Raw genomic sequence first — 8,115 nt, 5'->3', positions numbered from 1 at the left:
GTAATCAGCTCAATGACAGAGAGCCAATTGTGGAAGCTGTGAATCTGATGCAGAAGACAGCGTTCTGCAAAATGGTCAAGTTGTTTGACATTGCTTACCATATTGCTAAACACGAGAAACCATTTGCTTACTATCCATCTCTTGTCAAACTGGAGAAGCGGCATGGAGTTGATTTGGAAGATGCCTACATTAACCCCAAACAAGCAAGGGTTTTTACCCAGTACCTCGCAGAACAAATACATCTTGAGGTTAGCAAGCAAGTACTGTCTTACAGATACAGTGCCCTCCAAAAGTATTGGAACAGTGAGGCGAATTCCTTTATTTTTGCTGTAGACTGAAAACATTTGGGCTTGACATCAAATAATGAACGTGAGACCAGAGATCAACGTTTCAGCTTTTATTTCCAGGTATTTACATCAGGATCTGATGCACAACTAAGAAAATATCACATTTTGTTTGAATCCACCCATTTGTCATGTGAGCAAAAGTATTGGAACAGATATACTTAAAACATATTTAAGTGAATAAGACTTAATATTTAGTTGCAAATCCTTTGCTTTCAATAACTGCAGCAAGTCTGTGACCCATTGACGTCACCAAACTTTTGCATTCTTCCTTTTTGATGCTTTCCCAGGCTTTCACTGCAGCCTCTTTCAGTTGTTGTTTGTTTTGTGGGGTTCCTCCCTTCAGTCTCCTCTTAAGCAGGTAAAATGCATGCTCTATAGGGTTTAAGTCTGGAGATTGACTTGGCCAGTCTAATACCTTCCATTTCTTGCCCCTGATGAACTCCTTTGTTGTTTTGGCAGTGTGTTTTGGGTCGTTATCTTGCTGCATGATGAAGGCTCTGCCAATCAGTTTGGTTGCATCTTTCCTTAAATTGGCAGACAAAATGTTTCTGTAGACTTCCGAGTTCATTTTGCTGCTGCCATCATGTGTTACATCCTCAATGAAGATTAATGAGCCCGTCCTAGAAGAAGCCATGCAAGCCCAAGCCATGACATTACCTCCACCGTGTTTCACAGATGAGCTTGTGTGTTTGGGATCATGAGCAGTTCCTTTCTTTCTCCAAACTTTAGCCTTTCCATCACTTTGGTAAAAGTTAATCTTTGTCTCATCAGTCCATAAAACTTTGTCCCAGAATTTTTGAGGTTCATCTCTGTACTTTTTGGCAAATTCCAGCCTGGCCTTCCTATTCTTCTTGCTAATGAGTGGTTTGCATCTTCTGGTGTAGCCCTTGTACTTTTGTTCATGAAGTCTTCTGCGAACAGTAGATAGTGATACCTTCACTCCTGCCATCTGGAGGTTGTTGCTGATCTCACTAACAGTTGTTTTAGGGTCTTTCTTTACAGCTCTCACAATGTTTCTGTCATCAACTGCTGATGTTTTCCTTGGTCTACCTGTTCGACGTCTGTTACTTAGTACACCAGTAGTTTTCTTCTTCTTCAGGACATTCCAAATGGTTGTACTGGCTATGGCCAATGTTTCTGCAATGGCTCTGATTGATTTTCCATCTTCTCTAAGACTCACAATTGCTTGTTTTTCACCCAAAGACAGCGCTCCGGTTTTCATGTTGTTTTCACCTCTGAATACAGTCTGCATAGACAAAACCTATCTTACCCAATCTGAACCTGAGTGTAGACATTCAGTGGTATTTATTGATTGAATAATGTATGTAATAGGACACACCTGGGCAACAAAACACACCTGTCAGTCATATGTTCCAATACTTTTGCTCACGTGACAAATGGGTGGGTTCGAACAAAAAGGTGATATTTTCTAATTTGTGCATCAGATCCTGATGTAAATACCTGGAAATAAAAGCTGAAACGTTGATCTCTGGTTTCACATTCATCGTTTGATGTCAAGCCCAAATGTTTTCAGTCTACAGCAAAAATAAAGGAATTGGCCTCACTGTTCCAATACTTTTGGAGGGCACTGTATATCAGTGTCCTTGTTGATGGGAGCACAGACAGGTCAACAACTGAGAAGGAGGTCCTTTATGTGAAATACCTGCATAAAGATGGTGTCCCTCGCATGGCATTTGTGGGGTAATTATCTATGATCAATGATCTCTTTTCAATTATCTATCGCTCAAGTTGATTGTTTATCAATTAACATCTTGTTGGTTTCGGAGCAGATGGAGCCAGCGTTAACTTTGGATGCAGGCAGGGCATCTACACAAAGCTAAAAATGGACATGCCATGGCTAATAGGCATTCATTGTTTAGCTCATCGTTTGGAGCTAGCCTGTAAGAATGCCTTCCAGGGAACGTATTTCAATCAAGAGGTTTGTGTGATATTTTAACTTTTGATATAAAAAAACATATTATAAAAACCATAGTATTTATTAACATTGCTGGACCCTAAATCCAACAGTATAAACTTTGTGGGCCTTTTATTCTCAACGCCTTGTTTGTGTTTTTCTTTTCCTTTTTCAGATTGATGGGTTCCTATCTTTCTATACATCCTTCTATCGAGGGTCAGGGAAAAGAAGACGGGAGCTGGACCGGCTGGCTGAACTGCTCGACGAGTCTGTCCTGACACCCACTAGGGTAGATGGGACCAGATAGGTTGATCACCGCAGAAGAGCCCTTAAAGCACTCGAGACGAACATCCCTGCAGTCATCGCTCATCTAAGTGAGGTGGGAAGTGATCAGCGGCAAGATATAAAGAAAGCAGATGCTGCAAGAGTGAGAGGATGGCTCAAGAAGGTTGAGTCCAATGAATTCCTCCTCCATATAGGTCTTTACATGGATGTTTTGGGTGAGTTGTCCCATCTATCTCTCCAGTTCCAGAAAGACAGCATCTCTCTCCCCACAGCTGTGGAGGCTATTGAGACTTCCAAAGAAGTGCTGAAAGACATGGAGAAAGGTGATGGCCCAAAGCTTAGAGTAGTGAAGGTGGAGTGTAGGTGTGGTAGTTACAGAGGTGTAGCGCTTTCTGACACTTATGCAGATGCTGAAGAAAGATTGAAGAGTTCCAGAGAGCCGCTCATCCATGACATTGTGGCCTGCCTGGATGACAGGTATCAAACAGACACAATTCTTATGGCCATGTGTAAACTGGACCCTAAGCACTGGCCTGAAGATCTGACTGAGTATGGTAATGAGGAGGTCTTGCTGCTCCTAGAGCATTTCAAGGAAATACTAAAGAAAAACGGGTGTGATGTAGAAAACGTAATGGCAGAGTGGACCCGTCTTAAGAAGGTCATCAACAGGAATTACAGAGGTCTAAAGTGGGAGGAACTATGGTCACAGATTCTAAGGGTGTGGTCTGAGGAGTTCCCCAACATACTCCACATCATTGAAATCATTCAAGTCATGCCGATGTCCACCTCCAAGGTAGAGAGGGCGTTTTCTCTTCTGAATCGAGTCAAAACTGACTGGCGGATCAATCTCAACACAGCCACAGTGGAAGACCTAATGATGATCTCACTGGAGGGACCAGAAGAAGAAGATGCAGCTGCTGCTGCTGGATGTGTCGAATCTGCTGTGAAAAAATGGTTCTGCAGTGGGAAGAAAGCAAGGCGGCCCCATATAAAACCCTATGGGAAAAGGCAGCAGGTCAGACCAGCAACTTCTCCAATGGCTGACAGTGACACAGATGACGACAATGATGAACTGGTGCTATTTGACAAATAAGCCACTCATTTATGTATACGTACATATTTATAATTTTTCTCCACTGTACATATAACCTAATATGTACTTTTTAATTATCTGAAATGACATTTTCCCGTATAGCCCGTTCGTATAGCCCTTTTATTGTGTTTTGTTGTTGTTCTTTGTTTAGTCTGTCCTATCTGTATTTCCTGTACTAGGTAGGAACAACATGATTAAAGGTAACAAAATAAAAAGTATATAATATAATAAAATAAATATAATAAGTTATAATTATAAAAAATAATTAGAACTCATCTGTGTGAAATAAAGGATCTTGGCGATTGCGAAGAACTCTATTGGTATGGAAAGCTAATCGAACTAGAATGTCTCCTTGGTCAGGGTCTCTCAAAAAGGGAGCTGCCAATTATTTTCCGGGCTTGTGGCAAGCTTATCCAGCTACACTTAGCAGGTTAGTGCTAATTGATATGTTACTATGGTGATTTATCGAAAGTTGCTTCCACGAACCAAAAAGAGGGGCGTGTTTTATCTTAGCCTGAAAATTTGCTCGCTAAACTGCTTAGCGAACTATGACGAATACCCCCCAGAGATCAACCGGTATAAAAACCCCGCCCATTAACTCATTCTTGACGATAATGTTGTCACCGTTCATAGTAGATCCTGTGCAGCTTGGTGCGCGGATAGTGAGAGGTGCGCTCAGAAGAGCCAGAACATTTGAGACCAACAAAACCCTTTCGCATTCCCTCATGAGTATCTTTCTGAAAGATATAGATTCTTAAGAGAGGGAATTACATATATTGCCAGCTTCTTGAGCCGTATGTTGCCAATGCGACGCATTGAAGCTGTGCACTCAGTCCCACAGACTAGCGTTTCGTTATTTCGCTATGGGTAGTTTTATAGTGTGGGTGATGCGGAGTGATGAAAAATAGATAGGCTATCCAAAGTGCCCTTTGTAAAAACTTTGGACTCTAATATGTTGACAAAATGAAACAAGGGTTTTAACTGCATGTTCTGATTTCCGTTCTGGAAATGTATACAAAGAATATCATATTTTACAACTTAATCATTTGCTCATTTAAACATAGGCCTACATTTACAGGAAACTAATGAAAACATTATTTGACCTACTATTAGTTATCAACTTGGGAGGTTTAATGTTGATATGTTATCCCTATTCACTGTGGTGTCTCCCCTTAACCCTTTTGTCCTTGGGTTGCTTTACCCATTTTCTAATCATTTCCATATCAGAAATTGGGGTTTCTTTCAACCAAAACCTTTCAAACCAAAAAGAACAATGGGTATCTGTACAAAGCTCTACACAAGTGATACATAAATTATAATTTCACTACTTTCATAGAATTTTGATGTTTCATTCACTTTTATAGCATTTTTCAAAAATAATAAATAGGACATTGAAAGAGAGAAGTGGTGAAAACCCCCACAAAAGATTCAAAAGGCACAACAAAAAGCCACAAAAAGGTATAAACCCAGATAGCACACATACGACGTCGTATAGACATCGTTTGCAAATTGGCAAGACGTCGCCGAGACGTCGGCAATTGATCGAAACCGACCTCCAGACGATGTCTGGACGATGAATCAAAACTACCAACCGGCCGTTCTACAGATATTTCCTCTTAACTCTACATTTATTTATTTAGTTTGGATCTCTCAGACAGCAAATATTTCACTAGCTATCTGAAATGTCACTTAGCAAATGAACATACAATGGGCTATTAGCAGTAGCCAGGGTTTTTCCTGGGTCAAAATGGGTCTTCGGTGCTCAAAAGAAAAATATATATATGTATATATACTGTGGTTCATTGCTTATACCTTGTGTCTTTGTCTTGGCCTTAACGTGGAGGCCCTAGGCTCAGGGGGAGGAAGAAGTTCCTCTTCCTGCTGAGTTTAATACCATAGAAATGTAATCAATTGAGTCATATTTGAAATGAACACTTTAAGGACTTGTGTCTTACGTTGAAACCACCACCATTAATAAGTCATTACAGACACTTCAATCACAGCCACACGTTCACACACTCTCACCATCTGTGTTGCAAGTGGTAAATAAAACTCAAAAGTGTACCCCCAAAATGAACAGGCAGACACAGTTTCCTGATCATCTAGCACAGGGGTGTCAAACATACGGCCCGCGGGCCGGAACCGGCCCCCAAGGAGGTTCGATCAGGCCCGCAGGATAATTTGAAAGTGGAAAAAATGCATAAAAGACATGGAATTAATATTTTTAATTCGCTGCAATTCATGGATTATCCGCTAAGGGGCGCACTCTTTCCATCAGAGTAGAAGACAAGCCGCATCACTGAGACAGACTGAAAACAGCAGACGGTATCAATTAATACCTTGGTCTCTACTAGGGATGGGCGAACGATGCCTTGTAAAGCTTTGGTGGTTTCTTCCGGATTGTGCCGGCCCAAAGAGCCGAACTATCGGCGCTTTGAAAATGAACAGCGTCATCTAGCAGCCGTTTAAACTGGCTGAATGAGGTGTAGTGGTTGTCTCCGACGGTAGACTACCCTACGTTATTCAATATTTAATTAAGGCTACATGTGTTCATTTTGATCTGATATTAGTGCTCACACATTAAAATGTTGTGATACATCCGTAGGCCTTTAGAATTATGTCATTTTCTCACAGTAAAAGTTAAAGAATATCGTACGAGATTCACTGGACTGGGGCGCGAACTTGGGATCCCAGATTCGCATTAACAACATGTAGTCGTACAACGCTTTAACCAACTACACCACCGAAGAGATCATTACTTGTTAAAGCGGTTGGACGGACTTTATACGATATGGTCTTTATATCAATTAAACTAGATAACACAGAAGAAAGACATGATATTTTGGTTATTTATAGCAGAGTATGGTATAATTTTAATGGTCCGGCCCACTTGACATCTCCCTAGGCCGTATGTGGCCCACGATGCGAAATGAGTTTGACACCCCTGATCTAGCACCTCCACTTGAGAAAGTAAATGGTATATTTGATCAATATTCAGCAACCACATATGGCATACATACTGGCGTATGACTATTAGTTTCACTGTTACCTCTGTATGGCACAGTGGGACGACAGTGGGTGGTGGCAGCAACATCACTGTATTTCCTGTCACTGCAGAGAACAGTAATACATTTCATTCCTACAATATTCATAAATAATTGTTAAATGAACATGGTCACATAGATTACTTGAAACGTACATATGCCTGGGCTTCCAACCTTCTGCCACCAGTTGCCTAATTTTTCTTCCTGTTGGCTGCAGGCAATTTCATTGTTCTATAGGTCTTTTGTAGCTATACAATATCCTACAAAAGGGACTAATTCAGGCAATTCAGCTTTGTACTTGTTGGCCTTAAAATATGTGCAGGTATTGCCTACTGCTACTTACCGTTTTGAATTATGGTTTTATATTTATTTTGCATTTGCTCCCACGATCGTTTGCCACTGCAGGGTTGCAACTAAAATAATACAGGAACAAAAGTTTAACGTTGTGGAATGCACCCGTGTAATTATGGTCACATCTTCAATAAGTCATGTAGCTCACGCATTTACAGCGTATGCTATTTTCTTCCAGCTTCTTGGCAGCAGCGACTTTGTTGAATTTTGCCTGTATTATATGTCTGTATTCCTGATATGCTTGTATTACTATATTTCACGCAGGAGGTGTAGACAAAGTTTGTAAGATATATGCGGCTCTTGTTTTGTCCATGTTTGCGATTAGACATACGATGCAAACACCGCCCCTTTATGTGAACACGCACGTCTCTAGATCGGAAAGATCTGGGTTGAGTTAGAGAGTTGATAACTGCCGTCGTAGTACCGCTTATCGTGACTGCGATTGTTAGGCTTCGTGTAGCCGGGTAACTGAAAGTAATCCAGAGAATGTTGATCTTGATTCGTAGTACAGGCCCCTGCTTGTCAGAGATATTGTTCCAGTAGAGTACGTACAAGTACATGACCAAACACAACACACAAGACCAGTACTGCACACTGCTGAAAATATTTACTGTATTTCTTCACATTGTCTACGTAAAGATGTGTTTTGCGCAGAAAAACTGAACATATTTCAAATTGAAAACTGTATACTAGGCTACATACTGTAAACACAGCAAATACAAGTGGAGACAAAGTATTCAGCAAATGAAATACAGTACATTGGTTCAATCATGGACTGCCGTGAATGTGTACAAAGTACTGATGTAGTGCACATAGGCAACATGTTACTGTAGACAGTAGAGAATAGTCGTTTTCATCTGTGCTCTTGTCCAAATCTGCTGAGGTTGGGCTAAACTCTCTACCCAGCCTTTCTCAATGTTGCCACATGGTTCACAACATGGTCAACCAATGTTCGAATTTCATTAGATACAGTAAATCTGTCCTTATTTTTCCACGGCCTCAAGTTTACCTCTCCCTCTTCCTACCACTCTTCCTCCACGGGCTCCCCCTCTCATCCTACCACTCCCTTTTCCTGCAACA

The sequence above is a fragment of the Hypomesus transpacificus genome, unplaced genomic scaffold, assembly GCF_021917145.1.
Source record: "Hypomesus transpacificus isolate Combined female unplaced genomic scaffold, fHypTra1 scaffold_61, whole genome shotgun sequence".
NCBI classification, from domain to species: domain Eukaryota; kingdom Metazoa; phylum Chordata; class Actinopteri; order Osmeriformes; family Osmeridae; genus Hypomesus; species Hypomesus transpacificus.
The sequence above is the reverse complement of the archived record's forward strand: the minus strand, read 5'-3'. Positions refer to the sequence as shown.